Source organism: Pan paniscus, chromosome 5 (assembly GCF_029289425.2).
Source record: "Pan paniscus chromosome 5, NHGRI_mPanPan1-v2.0_pri, whole genome shotgun sequence".
Lineage (NCBI taxonomy): Eukaryota > Metazoa > Chordata > Mammalia > Primates > Hominidae > Pan > Pan paniscus.
The window spans coordinates 61,255,527-61,276,919 of NC_073254.2; positions in this window are offsets into that span (position 1 = coordinate 61,255,527).

Sequence of the window (21,393 nt, forward strand, 5' to 3'; positions counted from 1 at the left end):
TAGGTTTGTATCCTCCTCTATGGAAATAGGTAAAAGAATTCCCATTTCCTGGGGTTGCTGTGAGGATGAGATGGACAATGTGTGTAAGATGCTAACATTGGCACACTATAACTGGTTTATGTCATGGCTGTTGTATTACTATAGAAGTGAACTCAGTTTTCCCCTGGGAATCCCAAAGGGATCCAGGAATAATGCCTTTTATAGGTCACATGAGGCTCTTTATTGTCCAGTCCATAAATATCCCATCTAGTTTTGTGGCATGGGTAATAGCCTGTCCTCCATCAGCTGGACAAAACTGTGATAAGCAAAGTGTCTTTGGTTGTGTCCACAACCCTATGGCCTCCCAGTGCCCTCACTGTGCCCTCATTTCATACTTATTCTCATTGAGATATAAAGAGACTTATGTCTTCTCCCACAAGTTTTTAGGTAGTAAGTGAGAACAACAGGAAGAGAATGCTAAAATAGCTTCTCTGTATGAATAATTTGATGCAACATAGACTCTGTACTAAGTGCTTTACATGGATTGTATCTAATCTGCATGACATACCTGCAAGGCAAGTATCATTATCCCCAACTGACATCACAAACTGAAGTTCTGAGAGGTTGAATGACTTGCCCTAGGCCACCTGACCGATGTTTGTGCTGGCTGTAAAGCCTGGCTGGATTTGGTGGATGGGCTAATCTTTCAGGCTCTAAGACCTTTGGCAGGTTGCTTAACTTCTCAAGTTTCCTCTTCTGTAAACAGGGAGATCATACCAGCACCTATGTCATAGGGTTGTGGTGAGGATCAAATGAGATAATACATGTCAGCTACTTAGTACAATGTCCTCAACAAGGTGTGGGTCACCAAATGTCAGTTGCTGTGGTAGTTATTATTTTTCACAGCCTTCACTGTCCCAGATACGTAACAATGAAGAATGGCTTGCCTCGAAGCATTTCCCTCAGTCCAGAGGGGGAGATTTGGGGTGACATCATTCTCTGAAGTCCATCAAAACCCTGAATGAAGTTGTCCACTATATTCTTGCCCCTGAGGTTGAGCTCTCCACTGAGCAGCCTTGGGGCTGAAGTTTGTCCCTTGCAAGGTATCTGAGTCAAAACAGATGGACTTCCAACATCCTGCCTTCATTCTGTCGTGGTGACTGTCCATTTCACTGGGATCTATTTGAAGATTTGCAGCAGTTGAAGGGAATGGTATTTGTGGTCCTTGTCTGTTCTGTTCCATCCTCACAGGCAGGGAGAAATGAGCTGTTTATATCATGTAGAAAGTAGAGGCAGTATCATGTCATACAAAGGGCAGTGGAAGAGGAGAGACGATTCTGGACTTGACTTCACCTGGCACTGGCTATGTGACTGTGGGCAGTGATTCTGGGATGGGATTCCTTATTTTTTTTATTATTATTATACTTTAAGTTTTAGGGTACATGTGCACAACGTGCAGGTTAGTTACATATGTACACAAGTGCCATGTTGGTGTGCTGAACCCAGTAACTCATGATTTAACATTAGGTATATCTCCTAACGCCATCCTTCCCCCTCCCCCCACCTCACAACAGGCCCCGGTGTGTGGTGTTCCCCTTCTTGTGTCCATGTGTTCTCATTGTTCAATTCCCACCTATGAGTGAGAACATGTGGTGTTGGTTTTTTGTCCTTGCGATAGTTTGCTGAGAATGATGGTTTCCAGCTTCATCCATGTCCCTACAAAGGACATGAACTCATCATTTTTTATGGCTGCATAGTATTCCATGGTGTATATGTGCCACATTTTCTTAATCCAGTCTATCATTGTTGGACATTTGGGTTGGTTCCAAGTCTTTGCTATTGTGAATAGTGCCGCAATAAACATACATGTGCATGTCTCTTTATAGCAGCATGATTTATAATCCTTTGGGTATATACCCAGTAATGGGATTGCTGGATCAAATGGTATTTCTAGTTCTAGATCCCTGAGGAATCGCCACACTGACTTCCACAATGGTTGAACTAGTTTACAGTCCCACCAACAGTGTAAAAGTGTTCCTATTTCTCCACATCCTCTCCAGTACCTGTTGTTTCCTGACTTTTTAATGATCACCATTCTAACTGGTGTGAGATGGCATCTCATTGTGGTTTTGATTTGCATTTCTCTGATGACCAGTGATGATGAGCATTTTTTCATGTGTCTTTTGGCTGCATAAATGTCTTCTTTTGAGAAGTGTCTGTTCATATCCTTTGCCCACTTTTTGATGGGGTTGTTTGTTTTTTTCTTGTAAATTTGTTTGAGTTCATTGTAGATTCTGGATATTAGCCCTTTGTCAGATGAGTAGATAAAACCAAAGGGTAGAACCAGATCTGCAAGATCACATCTATTGCTGATATCATACCAGAGTCTGGAACCTTTAGATCTAGACTGTCTAAGAAACCAAGTTAAAGCAGGATGTTGTCCCTGATGAATTTACACCAGGCATCCAATCTACATATTTAAATTAAGATGTTCACATTCACTAGAATCATTAATTTTGGACCCATACAAAACCTGAACTCATTAAGGAAATGACAAGCAATTATTCTTCTTTCACTAGGGAAGATCTAAAGTAAGCACAGTCCTGCCTCCCTTCTTTTGTTTTACCAGTTGTCAAATATTTATAGAGCCACACTTTATGTCTAGCACTATGCTAGATTCTGAGAATCAAAAGATAAATAAGGCCTGAGTAGACTGTGTGCTCCTGAGGGCACTTTATTCAGCTTTGGATATCTATTTCCTAGATCAGTAATTATAAATGCTTCCTAAAAGAAAATTTAGAAAGTTACAATCAAAATATTAGAAGATGCTTTTATAAATGAGAAATCAAAGCTGTTAAGGGTTGAATTGTTTCCCCCCCTAAATTTATATGTGAGGTCCTAATTTTCAGTTCCTCAGAAAGTGGCCTTATTTGAAAATAGGGTCATTGGGGGTGTAATTAATTAAGTGAAGTGGAGTTGAGTGGGCCTCTAACCCAGTATGATTGCTATCCTTATGGAAGGAGACACTAACTGAGGAAAGAGGATGTGAAGAGACACAGGGAAAAGATGGCCATCTACACACCAAGGAGAGAGTTCTGCAGCAGATCCTTCCCTCACAGCCCTCAGAAGGAAACAGCCCTGCCAACACCTTGATTTTTGAATCTCTAACTGCCAGAACTATGATGAAGCAATGAATTTCTGGTTTAAGCGACCCAGTGTGTCATACCCAGTGTGTGATACTTTGTTATGGTAACCCTAGCAAACTAATTCAGAAGCTACTGACTCTTGGCTCTGAGCTACTTCCATTATATTACCAAGAGGGTGAGTAGCACTATGTATGTCCAGGGCTCTTCTGCGTAGCATTTACATGTTTACTTTGGCCAGTGACTGAATTATATAGAAATACTTTCTTGTCCCATGGGAAGATTTTTATATCTTATTTTTAAAAACCAACCTTTACTGTGGATTCTAAGAACTGTACCACAGAACACTGCATTTAGGGTATGTCTCCATGAAATAAAAGCAACTAGTTAGAAACATTAAAAATGCAGGCAACAATGTTATTGTTTAGTATTTATATTATCAAAAAGATTGGTGGGATCTATTTTGCTTAACAATACCCCTTATTTGTCATTCCTTGGGAGAGAATCACAAATACCCTGATTTCAGCCAAAAACATTGTTAAAATTTTTTACTATCAGTTTTCAGACCTTAATCCTTGAACTTCGGAATTAACAACCTTTTATTTTCTGTTTCTGTCTCATATACTCCCTTGGCAGGCAATGTTATTTTAAAAGTTCCTGAAGAGAAACATTATAAGTAAAACAAAAAAAGCATCTAACAAAAACCAATTTAACCAGATCACATATTTCACACTAAATTTTTCTGTAACACTTAAAATGATTGATTCAGTTCATCTTCTTATAATATTGCAACATTGATTTGGGAGACAATGATATCTTGACTCCTGCTTTCCACCCTCCACATTATTAAGTGAAGAGGAGAAAAATTTAGAAGATAAAGTTACTACAATGTGGATTTTAAAATCTCTCAAGAAGGAGACCCTTAAAACAACCTCGATCGGCCGGGCGCGGTGGCTCACGTCTGTATTCCCAACACTTTCGAGGTGAAGGTGGGCGGAGCACGAGGTCAGGAGTTCAACACCAGCCTGGCCAATATGGTGAAACCCTGTCCCTACTAAAAATACAAAAACTAGCTGGGTGTGGTGGTGCGTGCCTGTTGTCCCAGCTACTCGGAAGCCTGAGGCAGAAGAATCGCTTGAACCTGGGAGGCAGAGGTTGCAGTGAATAGAAATTGTGCCACTGCACTCCAGCCTGGGCGACAGAGGGAGACTCAGTCCCAAAACAACAACAACAACAACAACAAACAACAACAAAAAAACCCACCTCAATCAAGAACAATACTAAAACATAAGGCTACAATTTTCAGAGAAAAGACAGATTTCTTTAAAAAAAAGTTAATAATAAAAATTATGAATAATTATATACATTTTTTTCTGATCCCAATTCTCCAATCTAATTTCACTTCCTAATACTCCGCTTTGTACACCCCTGGTGCCTGCCAAGCTGGGCTGCTCACTGCCTACTGATACCTACCCTGTGTGCTGTTCCAAACATGTTACCATGTCTACTCAACAAGTCTTTGAGTTAGTTGTTATTTTAAATGAGGACATAGGGGTTCATAAGGTTAGGTAATCTGCCCAAGTCACACAACCAGCAGGGGACAGAGCTGGAAGTTGGACTTAAGCACTCGAGCTCCACAGCCTGGCCTCACGTCCGCGTGCTACACTGCCTGTCTGCTCTGAGCCCTGGCTCCTGTCATCTCCACTAGACACCCTCTGTCTTCCCTCCTGCTTCTCCAAATCCTATTCCTTCTTCAGGGTCTACCTCCACCAGAAAGCCACTCAGAGTACAAGACCCACTCTATTTAGTCCTGCTTCGGGTTCGAAATAAACTTCTAATGAGATAGTTTCCTTTTCTTAATTGATTCATAGATACCACTTTCCTCTGAGTTTGGGTCTTCTTTAAGATCTCTAAAAAGCAAGGGCTCTGCATATACTTCTTTTGTTTCTCCCAATGGGCCTAGGTAGTCACATGTCATGCTCAATATGCATTTCTTGACTGAAATTGAGTCATCCAGTATTTTCTAGATAAGGGTGAGGAATAATTTTTTTCCCTAAAACTGAAAAAACCAAATAAAATCCTCATTGAACCTAAGCCAAAGTATTTAAGAAGTTAAGGATGGTTTTCTCAGCAACCTGGAGAAACTTGACCTTTTTGTTTTCCAAGCCTGGCCTTTCGAAAGTGGCTCAAGTTGAATTTTAACTCAAGTTACTGAAGTGGTTGCAGTGACAAATAATAGAAGCTTCTTTTTACTGAGCATCAGCCATGTGCTTGCCAGGTATTTTGTATCAACCTCTTCAAAATGTCATACTTAAGTAAGGGTTTTTACAGACAGAGAAATGCAAGTTTAATAAAGTTATTTGTCTGAAATCAATCAATAGTTTATTTTTATTTTTTATTTTTTTTGAGACAGTCTCCCTCTATTGCCTAGGCTGGAGTGCAGTGGCATGAGCTTGGCTCACTGCAACCTCTGACTCCCAGATTCAAGATATTCTCCTGCCTCAGCCTCCTAAGTAGCTCAGACTACAGGCGTGCACCACCACACCTGGCTAATTTTTGTATTTTTAGTGGAGATGGGTTTTCACCATGTTGGCCAGGTTGGTCTTGAACTCCTGACCTCAAGTCATCTGCCCCCCCTCAGCATCCCAAAGTGTTGGGATTACAGGTGTGAGCCACCATACCCAGCCAATCAATAAATTATTAATGAAAGATTGCAAACTATAGCTGCTGTGCTTGATTTTTTTTTAGCTCATTATTTTATATTCTCCAATGCTGCCTTTTTTGGATTTAGCTGAATTCCCTTAGCTCTCAACCTGCATCTGGAATGTTTCTGGGAAAACTACTTAAAATTTCTGATCTCAATTTTCTTTTTTATATTGTTTTCACAGTTGACATGATGTCTACTTAGAAAATCCCAAAAACATCTGGAAAAATAACTGCTAGAACTATTTGGGCCACTGGGTTGCAAATACACCAATGATGACCTTAAAAGAATAATAGTTCAAAATGACCAACATAAGTCAATGGTTCTTAATAGGGAAGACTGACCTTAATAAGCCAAACATCTAATTTTTTGCTTAGGTCTAGAATTATATCAATCCAGTGAGATAACCCTCATTCTTTTATGGTAATCTGACTATGGTGACTACAAATTTGATAAAATTTTTGATTAATAAAAATGGAGAAATCTATAGATATTAAAAGTAGCAAAATAATACTATGAAAAACTTGATGCCTACAATTTGACAACTTATAGGAAATGGGAAAATACACTGAAAGACATAATTTGTCAAAGTTTACTCATAAAAAATTATCTATTTTAAAAAATTCAATTTCTAGTTAAAAATAATCCAAGATGGAAAACTTCAGGCCCAAGTAGCTTTACTGGCAAATTCTACCAACCACTTAAGGAAAATACAATACCAATTTTATATCAACCCTTCCAGAAAATAGAAGAGGGGGGAATGCTTCTAACACTTGTTATGAAGCCAGTATTACCCTGATAACAAAACCAGACGCAAACATCACAAGAAAACTACAGGCCAATATTTCTCATGAACACAGGTGCAAAAATATTTAACAAAATGCAACAAATCAAATCCATCAATATATAAAAAGATAATACACCATGGCTAGGTAGTATTTTTTACCCCACGAATGCCAGACTGGTTGAACATTCAATAATCACTCCATGTAATTCTCTATTTAGTCTATCAACAGACTAGAGAAAAGAAACCACATGAGACACGAGAGAAGCATCTGAGAAAATTTAGTAAAATAAAATAAAAACACTCAGAAAACTAGAAAAACCTACTTCATCTCATCTATCAGGAGAACCATAGCTACTGTAGTGAGTGGTAAAAGACTGAATGTTTTCTCCCTAATATTGGGAACAGGACAAAGATGTCCTTTTCTCCATTCCTATTCCACATTATACTGGAGGTTCTAGCTTGTGCAATAAGATAAGAAAAAAAAAAGCTGAATAAAAAGAGACTAAAATAATCTCTGTTCATGGATGACACAATTGTTTATTTAGAAAATTCCAAATAATCAGAAAAGAGAGCTACTAGAACTAGTAAGTGAAACCAGCAAGGTTTCAGGACACAAGTTCAATATATTTAAAGTCAGTCCTCATTTCTATATATTATCAAATGCACTACTGGTAATTGACAAAATGCATAAAATGCCATTTATAATAGTACCCAAACTACATGAAATACTTAGAGATAAATTTAAATATGAGCAAGATTAGTATGCTGAAAATTATAAAACTGATGAAAAATCAAAGATCTAAATAAGTGGAGAGATACAAATGCTCATTGACTAGAAGACTCAATATTGTTAAGATGTCAATTCTTCCCAAACTGCTGTATAAATTCAATACAATCCCAATCCAAATACCATAAGGACTTTTTGTTAGAAATTGTCGGGAGGAGCCAAGATGGCCGAATAGGAACAGCTCCGGTCTACAGCTCCCAGCGTGAGCGACGCAGAAGACGGTGATTTCTGCATTTCCATCTGAGGTACCGGGTTCATCTCACTAGGGAGTGCCAGACAGTGGGCGCAGGCCAGTGGGTGCGCGCACCGTGCGCGAGCCGAAGCAGGGCGAGGCATTGCCTCACCTGGGAAGCGCAAGGGGTCAGGGAGTTCCCTTTCCGAGTCAAAGAAAGGGGTGACGGACGCACCTGGAAAACTCGGGTCACTCCCACCCGAATATTGCGCGTTTCAGACCGGCTTAAAAAATGGCACACCACGAGACTATATCCCACACCTGGCTCGGAGGGTCCTGCGCCCTCGGAATCTCGCTGATTGCTAGCACAGCAGTCTGAGATCAAACTGCAAGGCGGCAGCGAGGCTGGGGGAGGGGCGCCCGCCATTGCCCAGGCTTGCTTAGGTAAACAAAGCAGCCGGGAAGCTCGAACTGGGTGGAGCCCACCACAGCTCAAGGAGGCCTGCCTGCCTCTGTAGGCTCCACCTCTGGGGGCAGGGCACAGACAAACAAAAAGACAGCAGTAACCTCTGCAGACTTAAATGTCCCTGTCTGACAGCTTTGAAGAGAGCAGTGGTTCTCCCAGCACGCAGCTGGAGATCTGAGAACGGGCAGACTGCCCCTCAAGTGGGTCCCTGACCCCTGACCCCCGAGCAGCCTAACTGGGAGGCACCCCCCAGCAGGGGCACACTGACACCTCACACGGCAGGGTATTCCAACAGACCTGCAGCTGAGGGTCCTGTCTGTTAGAAGGAAAACTAACAAACAGAAAGGACATCCACACCGAAAACCCATCTGTACATCACCATCATCAAAGACCAAAAGTAGATAAAACCACAAAGATGGGGAAAAAACAGAACAGAAAAACAGGAAACTCTAAAATGCAGAGCACCTCTCCTCCTCCAAAGGAACGCAGTTCCTCACCAGCAACGGAACAAAGCTGGATGGAGAATGATTTTGACGAGCTGAGAGAAGAAGGCTTCAGACGATCAAATTACTCTGAGCTACGGGAGGACATTCAAACCAAAGGCAAAGAAGTTGAAAACTTTGAAAAAAATTTAGAAGAATGTATAACTAGAATAACCAATACAGAGAAGTGCTTAAAGGAGCTGATGGAGCTGAAAACCAAGGCTCGAGAACTACGTGAAGAATGCAGAAGCCTCAGGAGCCGATGCGATCAACTGGAAGAAAGGGTATCAGCAATGGAAGATGAAATGAATGAAACGAAGCGAGAAGGGAAGTCTAGAGAAAAAAGAATAAAAAGAAATGAGCAAAGCCTCCAAGAAATATGGGACTATGTGAAAAGACCAAATCTACGTCTGATTGGTGTACCTGAAAGTGATGCGGAGAATGAAACCAAGTTGGAAAACACTCTGCAGGATATTATCCAGGAGAACTTCCCCAATCTAGCAAGGCAGGCCAACGTTCAGATTCAGGAAATACAGAGAACGCCACAAAGATACTCCTCGAGAAGAGCAACTCCAAGACACATAATTGTCAGATTCACCAAAGTTGAAATGAAGGAAAAAATGTTAAGGGCAGCCAGACAGAAAGGTTCGGTTACCCTCAAAGGGAAGCCCATCAGACTAACAGCGGATCTCTCGGCAGAAACCCTACAAGCCAGAAGAGAGTGGGGGCCAATATTCAACATTCTTAAAGAAAAGAATTTTCAACCCAGAATTTCATATCCAGCCAAACTAAGCTTCATAAGTGAAGGAGAAATAAAATACTTTACAGACAAGCAAATGCTGACCGATTTTGTCACCACCAGGCCTGCCCTAAAAGAGCTCCTGAAGGAAGCGCTAAATATGGAAAGGAACAACCGGTACCAGCCGCTGCAAAATCATGCCAAAATGTAAAGACCATCAAGGCTAGGAAGAAACTGCATCAACTAACGAGCAAAATCACCAGCTAACATCATAATGACAGGATCAAATTCACACATAACAATATTAACTTTGAATGTAAATGGACTAAATTCTCCAATTAAAAGACACAGACTGGCAAGTTGGATAAAGAGTCAAGACCCATCAGTGTGCTGTATTCAGGAAACCCATCTCACGTGCAGAGACACACATAGGCTCAAAATAAAAGGATGGAGGAAGATCTACCAAGCAAATGGAAAACAAAAAAAGGCAGGGGTTGCAATCCTAGTCTCTGATAAAACAGACTTTAAACCAACAAAGATCAAAAGAGACAAAGAAGGCCATTACATAATGGTAAAGGGATCAATTCAACAAGAGGAGCTAACTATCCTAAATATTTATGCACCCAATACAGGAGCACCCAGATTCATAAAGCAAGTCCTGAGTGACCTACAAAGAGACTTAGACTCCCACACATTAATAATGGGAGACTTTAACACCCCACTGTCAACATTAGACAGATCAACGAGACAGAAAGTCAACAAGGATACCCAGGAATTGAACTCAGCTCTGCACCAAGCGGACCTAATAGACATCTATAGAACTCTCCACCCCAAATCAACAGAATATACATTTTTTTCAGCACCACACCACACCTATTCCAAAATTGACCACATAGTTGGAAGTAAAGCTCTCCTCAGCAAATGTAAAAGAACAGAAATTATAACAAACTATCTCTCAGACCACAGTGCAATCAAACTAGAACTCAGGATTAAGAATCTCACTCAAAGCCGCTCAACTACATGGAAACTGAACAACCTGCTCCTGAATGACTGCTGGGTACATAACGAAATGAAGGCAGAAATAAAGATGTTCTTTGAAACCAACGAGAACAAAGACACAACATACCAGAATCTCTGGGACGCATTCAAAGCAGTGTGCAGAGGGAAATTTATAGCACTAAATGCCCACAAGAGAAAGCAGGAAAGATCCAAAATTGACACCCTAACATCACAATTAAAAGAACTAGAAAAGCAAGAGCAAACACATTCAAAAGCTAGCAGAAGGCAAGAAATAACTAAAATCAGAGCAGAACTGAAGGAAATAGAGACACAAAAAACCCTTCAAAAAATTAATGAATCCAGGAGCTGGTTTTTTGAAAGGATCAACAAAATTGATAGACCGCTAGCAAGACTAATAAAGAAAAAAAGAGAGAAGAATCAAATAGACGCAATAAAAAATGATAAAGGGGATATCACCACCGATCCCACAGAAATACAAACTACCATCAGAGAATACTACAAACACCTCTACGCAAATAAACTAGAAAATCTAGAAGAAATGGATAAATTCCTCGACACATACACTCTCCCAAGACTAAACCAGGAAGAAGTTGAATCTCTGAATAGACCAATAACAGGAGCTGAAATTGTGGCAATAATCAATAGTTTACCAACAAAAAAGAGTCCAGGTCCAGATGGATTCACAGCCGAATTCTACCAGAGGTACAAGGAGGAACTGGTACCATTCCTTCTGAAACTATTCCAATCAATAGAAAAAGAGGGAATCCTCCCTAACTCATTTTATGAGGCCAGCATCATTCTGATACCAAAGCCTGGCAGAGACACAACCAAAAAAGAGAATTTTAGACCAATATCCTTGATGAACATTGATGCAAAAATCCTCAATAAAATACTGGCAAACCGAATCCAGCAGCACATCAAAAAGCTTATCCACCATGATCAAGTGGGCTTCATCCCTGGGATGCAAGGCTGGTTCAACATACGCAAATCAATAAATGTAATCCAGCATATAAACAGAGCCAAAGACAAAAACCACATGATTATCTCAATAGATGCAGAAAAAGCCTTTGACAAAATTCAACAACCCTTCATGCTAAAAACTCTCAATAAATTAGGTATTGATGGGACATATTTCAAAATAATAAGAGCTATCTATGACAAACCCACAGCCAATATCATACTGAATGGGCAAAAACTGGAAGCATTCCCTTTGAAAACTGGCACAAGACAGGGATGCCCTCTCTCACCGCTCCTATTCAACATAGTGTTGGAAGTTCTGGCCAGGGCAATCAGGCAGGAGAAGGAAATAAAGGGTATTCAATTAGGAAAAGAGGAAGTCAAATTGTCCCTGTTTGCAGATGACATGATTGTTTATCTAGAAAACCCCATCGTCTCAGCCCAAAATCTCCTTAAGCTGATAAGCAACTTCAGCAAAGTCTCAGGATACAAAATCAATGTACAAAAATCACAAGCATTCTTATACACCAACAACAGACAAACAGAGAGCCAAATCATGAGTGAACTCCCATTCACAATTGCTTCAAAGAGAATAAAATACCTAGGAATCCAACTTACAAGGGATGTGAAGCACCTCTTCAAGGAGAACTACAAACCACTGCTCAAGGAAATAAAAGAGGATACAAACAAATGGAAGAACATTCCTTGCTCATGGGTAGGAAGAATCAATATCGTGAAAATGGCCATACTGCCCAAGGCAATTTACAGATTCAATGCCATCCCCATCAAGCTACCAATGACTTTCTTCACAGAATTGGAAAAAACTACTTTAAAGTTCATATGGAACCAAAAGAGAGCCCGCATCGCCAAGTCAATCCTAAGCCAAAAGAACAAAGCTGGAGGCATCACACTACCTGACTTCAAACTATACTACAAGGCTACAGTAACCAAAACAGCATGGTACTGGTACCAAAACAGAAATATAGATCAATGGAACAGAACAGAGCCCTCAGAAATAACGCCGCTTACCTACAACTATCTGATCTTTGACAAACCTGAGAAAAACAAGCAATGGGGAAAGGATTCCCTATTTAATAAATGGTGCTGGGAAAACTGGCTAGCCATATGTAGAAAGCTGAAACTGGATCCCTTCCTTACACCTTATACAAAAATCAATTCAAGATGGATTAAAGATTTAAACGTTAGACCTAAAACCATAAAAACCCTAGAAGAAAACCTAGGCATTACCATTCAGGACATAGGCGTGGGCAAGGACTTCATGTCCAAAACACCAAAAGCAATGGCAACAAAAGCCAAAATTGACAAATGGGATCTCATTAAACTAAAGAGCTTCTGCACAGCAAAAGAAACTACCCTCAGAGTGAATAGGCAACCTACAACATGGGAGAAAATTTTTGCAACCTACTCATCTGACAAAGGGCTAATATCCGGAATCTACAGTGAACTCAAACAAATTTACAAGAAAAAAACAAACAACCCCATCAAAAAGTGGGCGAAGGACATGAACAGGCACTTCTCAAAAGAAGACATTTATGCAGCCAAAAAACACATGAAAAAATGCTCATCATCACTGGTCATCAGAGAAATGCAAATCAAAACCACTATGAGATATCATCTCACACCAGTTAGAATGGCAATCATTCAAAAGTCAGGAAACAACAGGTGCTGGAGAGGATGTGGAGAAATAGGAACACTTTTACACTGTTGGTGGGACTGTAAACTAGTTCAACCCTTGTGGAAGTCAGTGTGGCGATTCCTCAGGGATCTAGAACTAGAAATACCATTTGACCCAGCCATCCCATTACTGGGTATATACCCAAATGACTATAAATCATGCTGCTATAAAGACACATGCACACGTATGTTTATTGCGGCATTATTCACAATAGCAAAGACTTGGAACCAACCCAAATGTCCAGCAATGATAGACTGGATTAAGAAAATGTGGCACATATACACCATGGAATACTATGCAGCCATAAAAAATGATGAGTTCATGTCCTTTGTAGGGACGTGGATGAAACTGGAAACCATCATTCTCAGTAAACTATCGCAAGAACAAAAAACCAAACACCGCATATTCTCACTCATAGGTGGGAATTGAACAATGAGATCACATGGACACAGGAAGGGGAATATCATACTCTGGGGACTGTGGTGGGGAGGGGGGAGGGGGGAGGGATAGCATTGGGAGATATACATAATGCTAGATGACGAGTTAGTGGGTGCAGCGCACCAACATGGCACATGTATACATATGTAACTAACCTGCACATTGTGCACATGTACCCTAAAACTTAAAGTATAATAAAAAAAAAAAAAAAAAAAAAGAAATTGTCAAGCTGATTCTAAAACTTATGAAGAAAGGTAAAAGAGCCGGAATAGTCAAAACAATTTAGAAAAAGAACACTGTTGAAGGATGCACACTACCTGATTTCAAGGCTTATAATAATAATCAAGATAGTGTGATGTTGGCAAAAATATAGATACATAGATTTATGAAACAGAATAGAAAGTCAAGAAATAGATCCCCACAAAGATAGTCAATAGATTTTTTTGTCATAAAAGTGTCAAGGACATTCAATAAAGAAAAGTTTTTTTTAACAAATGATGTAGGAATCATTTGTTTGAATGGTTTGGATATCCACATAAGCAAAAATGACCCTTAATTTATATCTTACATCAAATATAAAAATTAACACAAGATGGATCACCGACTTGAAAATAAAACACAAAACTTTGAAAATTCTAGAAAAAAAAAGAAGAAATTATTTGTGGCTTTGAATTAGGCAAAGATGTCTTAGATATGGTACCAAAGCCATGATTTAGCATTAAAAAAATGAGAATTAAGAACTTCTATTCAGAAGACACTATTAAGGAAATGAAAATACAAGATACAAACCTGGAGAAAATCTTTGCAAAACATCTGATGACAGACTTGAATCTAGAATATATTTTTTAAAAGCTCAAAACTCAATAATAATCGAACAATCCAATTTATAAAATGGGCAAAAGATTTAAACAGATAATCCACCAAGGAAAATACACAGATGGTAAATAAGCACATGAAAAGATGGTTGCCCTCATTAGCCATAAGGGAAATGAAAATTAAAATCACAATGAGATACACGCCTATTAGAATGGAATAAGAAAAAAAAAAAGCAGACAATGCCAAGTGCTGGGAATGCAGAGCAATGGGATCTCACATACTTTGCTAGCGAAAATGAACAATGGTACAGCCACTTTGGAAAACAGCTTGGGAGTTTTAAAATAAAGTTAAATATACACTTACCATGTGACCAAACAATCTCACTTTTAGGTAGGTACTCAAGTGAAAGAAAAACTTACGTAAAACCTGCCTATGAATGTGTATTGAAGCTTTAGTCATAATTGCCAAAAACTAGGAACAATCCAAATATTCCTCAACTAGTGAATGAGTAAACACACTTGGTCCCCCAATACAATGAAATATTACTTAATAATGAAGAGAAATGAACTACTAATACACACAATATGTATTAATCTCAAATGCATTATGCTCAATGTAAGAGGGCTAGATTCAAAATTTATGCATATAGTATGAACCATTTGTATAACTTTCTGGAAAATATACAACCAGGACAGAAAACAAATCAGTGGTTTGTAGGTACTGGGGATAGGATGGAGAGTTTACTCCAAAGGAACACAGGTAATTTTTTTAGGGTGATGTCACTGCTCTCTATCTTGATAATTGTAGTGATTACATGACTGGGTTACATGACTGTATGGTACACTAAAAGTATAAGTTTTAGTATATGCAAAGTATATGGTAAACATTTTTTAATATGGGGGAAAATTAATGATTATTTAATTCATGTAGTAAGACAAAGCCCCTGTCAAAACACCAGGTCCATGAGAGTTGATGATGGAAAAGGGAAGGTATTCCATAAATTCTTGGTGAATAAATTATTGGAATTATTGGGCTAGTTCAGTGGATTCCCTATTGGCTTTGTATCAGAATAACCTCTGGAGTTTATAAAAAATACAAATTTATGGATTTCTCCTCAGAGATTCTAATTCAATAAGTCAGGTCCCAGGAATTTCTATTTTTTCAATATTCACTAAATTAATGTGATGTCCATCCAGGGTTAGAATCCTTGAGCTGTATAATTGTTAAAATCCTTTCTAAACTAATCATTCTTATAACTGCATAGAATTTAGGATGTATGTAAACTTCTTTGGAGGAAAAATATTTATGTTTACTAGCCGTATGTGACATTTAACATTTCCTTCAACTATGAATGGTGGGTAACAAAACTCATACGTATTATTAGTCCATGTGGCTTTGTTGCACACAGATATCTCAGATATTTTCATGTTATATTAATATTATATTTCAAATTAAGAAATATTTTGATAATATCTCAGATATCTTAAAATATTTATACTCATTAATTGGAAATTACAGTAACTATTAGAATTATCTCTAAATCTAATTATGTAATATATTAATAATGACATAACTATGTCACAATTATTTTAATATTTTAATAATTGCATTATGATAATATCAGTATTCTTTGTAATCTCTTATATTACATTTTATATAAAAAGACTTTTCCTAGAAAGGGGTTTATAGACTTTACCAGGCAGCCAAAGTGGCTCATGGGACAAAACAATTAAACACTTTCATGGTAAGTTTCCCTGATTTAAAGTGTTAGGGCTCCCATTGTCATTGCCCATTTTTGTACTGGAAATGTGTTTTCTTTTTGCCAATCTGGACATTACCTTTGTCCACTAAGAATATTAACCCATTTTTCCCAATCTGTGATTTATTTTTTAATAAAAAAGTGGGCCGGGCATGGTGGCTCACTCCTGTAATCACAGTACTTTGGGAGGCCGAGGTGGGTGGGTTACCTGAGGTTAGGAGTTTGAGACCAGCCTGACTAACATGGTGAAACCCTGTCTCTACTAAAAATAATAATAATAAAAAAATTATCCACGTGTGGTGGCACAAACCTGTAATCCCAGCTACTTGGGAGGCTGAGGCAGGAGAATCGCTTAAAACTGGGAGGTGGAGGTTGCGGTGAGCTGAGATCGTGCCATTGCACTCCAGCCTGGGGGACAGAGCGAGACTCTGTCTCAAAATAAATAAATAAATAAATAATAATTTTAAAAAGGGGAGAAAAATCATAAAAAAAATAAAGTATTATGGCTCCTGTAACTGCAGACACACCCATATTTAAATGAAAGCAGAGGGGAAAAGCTACTTTAAAATAAAGGTGTGATGGGGTTCTGGATCACCTAAGGCATTTCTGGTTACCAACATCCCTTTACTCAATCAAGCTGGCAAGGAAATATATTTAGGTCAGGCGCGGTGGCTCATGCCTATAATCCTAGCATTTTGGGAGGCCTGGACAAAAAAAGAGCGAAGCTCAGTCTCAAAAAAAAAAAAAAAAAAACACGGAAATGTATTTACTTGTGCAAGCCCAGCTGACAGGTTGCGGATGATAAGGCTTGGGTCTTGAAAGACACATTGAGCAATATGAGCATTCCCATATCACTCAAGTGCCTATACTTACACTCATTCACGCTGATGGAACTTCCTCTTCTCCCACCATTTCAAGAACATGGCACGCAAAATGAAAGGAAGAAAGACAAAAGAAGCAGCTAAGGTTGACAACGGAGTTGAAAGGCGCTGGTTTGTGAAAGCAAACAGATATGATGGAATACACATAAATACACACATATACACACACACACAAAACCAGATGGTAAAGTCAACCTTTATGGGAGGGGGACCACATAATTTACTCATTCTCTTTTAGGACACTATACATGAAGTTCTGCTCATAGCAGAGTGAATAAAACCTGAGTCATTTTTATTTTGTTTCATTTTTCCTCAAAGATTTTAATGCTCTAGGGAAAAAAAAAACCCTCAGTGGAAGTAAAAGATGACTGACTAACGAAGGCATAATGCCTATGTTTTTGAAAAGTGCTGTGTCAGAGGGCAACAGAACATGGGGGTAAGAGCAGGGGCTTTTGCCTGAGACAGGTAGGTTCCAGCACTTCCCAGCTCAGTGGCCTTGAGAAAGTTGCTGACCTTTGTAAGCCTCAGTTTCTTCCTCTATAAGGCCCATTCATGCTGGCTTCATTGATACTTGTGAAGATTAAGCAATATGTGGCCAGAGAGAAAGAATTGAGAAAGCTTAATGAGAGACACCTTTCTTAGAACTCATCAAGACTAAAGGTTCCTCCAAACATAAGATTGACGGAGGGATAGTGAGATGGCAGGTGACTAGTTATGTGTGAAAGCAAGCAGTAAGAGCTAGTAGAAGGTAGGTATTAGGATGGTACTATAAAATTTTTTAAAATTTTTTCTGTGTATTTGAAAGTTTTCTAAATGTAATGATAGGGGGAAAATCTAGAGGCTTTTCTGTAGTAGCCAGTGGCCTTTGGAAATGTCTATGGTGCCCACAAGCCCAAGAAATTAGAAACAATTCCCTCACATTCTGCTGTGTAGTCACAGTTCAGGATCTATTTTAGGGTAGTCAGTTCAAGCAATTCTTTCTAAGCAGTTTGAACTTGAGGAGTTTGGTTAGTCTGCCATATCTTCAGTTTCCTCATTTGTAATTGGTGATAGCCATGCCTGCCTCTTAGGATTACACATGATGTACCTGGCACTCATGATTATAGTTATTACTCTTCTTATTATCGGAGTCAAGAGGACCTTAAAGTTCATCTAACCAAAAGCCCTTATTTTACAGATGGGCAATCAGATGCTCAGAGAAGAAAAGTGATTTCCCCAAGCTCACATAGCGGATTTGTTGTAGAATTAGTATTTGAATTTGGGTTTTCTGTGTTCTAGTCCAGTCATCTGTCCACCGTCCCACACTCCCTCCAGAGGATTGTTCCCCCCATCTTATAAAATCACATGTAACAACTATAGGGCAATCAGGCATCACCAATAATTCCTATGCAAAAGAGCAAATTTCACTAAGAGACAGCTCAGGAATTCTCTCCCCTGCTGGCTTTGTCACTCTGTTCTCAACATTTGGGTAGTCCTAGATTCCATCAGACCAAAGGACTTTGGGGCAGCAGCCGTGAGCTCTCCAGGAATCTTGGACTTGAGGGGTACTAGAATTTTTCTCTTTGGGCACTCTGGCATGGCTTGTGGGAACATTATAAGTACAGCAGCAGTCTCTTAGCAAACCATTTCTTGTCACATGTCATTTGACAAAACCAAGGCAAAGAAGAAGCTCCCTTCCAGGATATAACTGGAGTCCCAAGGCCAGCCTGTGGCCACACATGTTCCTCTTATTGGGCCGGGGAACTCTAAATTCTTGCCACATTTGCAGAAGAGAAATCAGAGACCTTCCACCCACTAGGAACCATGTGACTGTTTAGCAACTTTGCAGCAGGGGTTCAGAAATTAGAGAGAACAGCTTCTGCTCTCTAAGTTGGCTTCCTATTTCTCGCCTGGTCACACTCAAGACACTTCTCTGGCCTTATCTAACACCCATGCACATTGTGCTAGTCTCCAAGTAAATTTAGCTACAAAGATTTTTTTTTTAATGTTCAGTACTGGAATTCCCTCAGCCATGTGACTCTGAGCCTCCTTATCAGGTTCCATGAAACTTGATGACTGCAGATCCTGAAGAATCTAAGGTAGCAAAATACTTTCCACTGAGAAGTCAAGGTTGTGTGTGAAACAGTGAAACATGAGGTCTGGCCCCTATTGCTATTATAAAAATGTTAAGCTATGTAAGCTTTTGGGATGGCTTTTCTGCCATCAGAGCAATCTGTGGAACTGGTTGCCAAGGAGCCAGCAAAGGCTAGATGAGTTCCTTTACAAAACAGTTCTATTGAAGAATAATTTACATGCCATCAAATGCTCTCATTTTAAGTGTATAACTCAATGATGTTTAGTAGACATATGGTTGTGCAACCACCACCACAAACCAATTTTAGAAGATTTTCAACACCCTAAAGAGATCTCTCCTGCCCATTAGCAATCGCTCCCAGCTGCCACTCACATGCTCTGGCAGTCACTAATCGTTTTGTCTCTATAGATTTGCCTTTTCTGGACATTTCATGCCAATGAACAGATGAGTTCTTAAGAGTAGGTGTCTCAATGACTCATCTATTCAATCATATAACAAATATACATTAGGCACACTTAATGTGCCAAGCACTGTTGTAGGTGCCAGGTGCTCACCCTAAAGTGGACAGATAGGCTAGATCCCATCCAGCTGAGAAGGCAATAAGTTAACTCACAAAAACAGTAAAGGGGGATGGAATGTGAAGGGGAGGCCCAAAGATCTCAGGAGCCCTTACCTGGAGCTCATAATGTAGTCTGAAGAATTCAGACCAGAAGAATTCAGGTCTCCTGGAGGAGGTGGTATCTGAACAGAAAACTAAAAGGGAGGCTGGGTTAAACAGAAGAAGAGGAGGAGAGAGCACATACTAGGCCAAGGAGCTGCTTTAGGAAGGCCCAGACCGAAGAGAATTTATGCCAAGTTTGAGAGACCAAAGCAAGTTTGGCAAGGCTGGAGTATAGTGTATGTGAGGGATCTGAGACAGGGAGGGGGAAGCGATGGCCCTAGTGACCCTAGAAAGCAGATGAAGGCCGGTCACAGATGCCCAGGGCATATCAGTTTAATGGTACCTTGAGGGCAATGAGAAGCCTCTGGAGGGCCTTAAGTAAAGTTGGTTGTGACACAGTGGTATTGCAAACATATTGGAACAGGGCAAAAATGCAGGCAGGGAGACCAAGTAGGAGACTTCTGGAGCAACCTAGGTAAGAGATGCTGAGAGGTGACAGCCTGCTGGCAGTCCTCACAGCCCTCGCCCACTCTCGGCGCCTCCTCTGCCTGGGCTCCCACTTTGGCGGCACTTGAGGAGCCCTTCAGGCCACCGCTGCACTGTGGGAGCCCCTTTCTAGCTGCCCAAGGCCGGAGCCCACTCCCTCAGCTTGCAGGGAGGTGTGGAGGGAGAGGCGCGAGCGGGAACCGGGGCTGCGTGCGGCGCTTGCGGGCCAGCTGGAGTTCCGGGTGGGCGTGGGCTTGGCGGGCCCCGCACTCGGAGCAGCCGGCCGACCCTGCCGGCCCCGGGCAATGAGGGACTTAGCACCCGGGCCAGCGGCTGCGGAGGGTGTACTGGATCCCCCAGCAGTGCCAGCCCACCGGCGCTGCGCTCGATTTCTCACTGGGCCTTAGCTGCCTTCCCGAGGGGCAGGGCTTGGGACTGCAGCCTGCCATGCCTGAGTCTTCCCCCGCCTCCGTGGGTTCCTGTGCAGCCCTGGCCTCCCCGACGAGCCCCGCCCCCTGCTCCACGGCGCCCAGTCCCATAGACCACCCAAGGGCTGAGGAGTGCGAGCGCATGGCGCGGGACCGGCAGGCAGCTCAACCTGCAGCCCCGTGCGGGATCCACTGCGTGAAGCCAGCTGGGCTCCTGAGTCTGGTGGGGACGTGGAGAATCTTTATGTCTAGCTCAGGGATTGTAAATACACCAATCGGCACTCTGTATCTAGCTCAAGGTTTATAAACACACCAATCAGCACCCTGTGTCTAGCTCAGGGTTTGCGAGTGCACCAATCTACACTCTGTATCTAGCTGCTCTGGTGGGGCCTTGGAGAACCTTTATGTCTAGCTCAAGGTTTGTAAACAGACCAATCAGCACCCTGAGTCTAGCTCACGGTTTGTGAGTGCACCAATGGACACTCTGTATCTGGCTGCTCTGGTGGGGCCTTGGAGAACCTTTGTGTCCATACTCTGTATCTAACTAATCTGATGGGGAGGTGGAGAACTTTTGTATCTAGCTCAGGGATTGTAAACGCATCAATCAGCACCCTGTCAAAACAGATCACTCGTCTCTACCAATCAGCAGGATGTGGGTGGGGCCAGATAAGAGAATAAAAGCAGGCTGCGGGAGCCAGCAGTGGCAACCCGCTCGGGTCCCCTTCCACGTTGTGGAAGTTTTGTTCTTTTGCTCTTTGCAATAAATCTTGTTACTGCTCACTCTTTCGGTCCACACTGCTTTTATGAGCTGTAACACTCACCGCAAAGGTCTGCAGCTTCACTCCTGAAGCCAGCGAGACCACGAGCCCACCGGGAGGAACGAACAACTCCAGACGCGTTGCCTTAAGAGCTGTAACA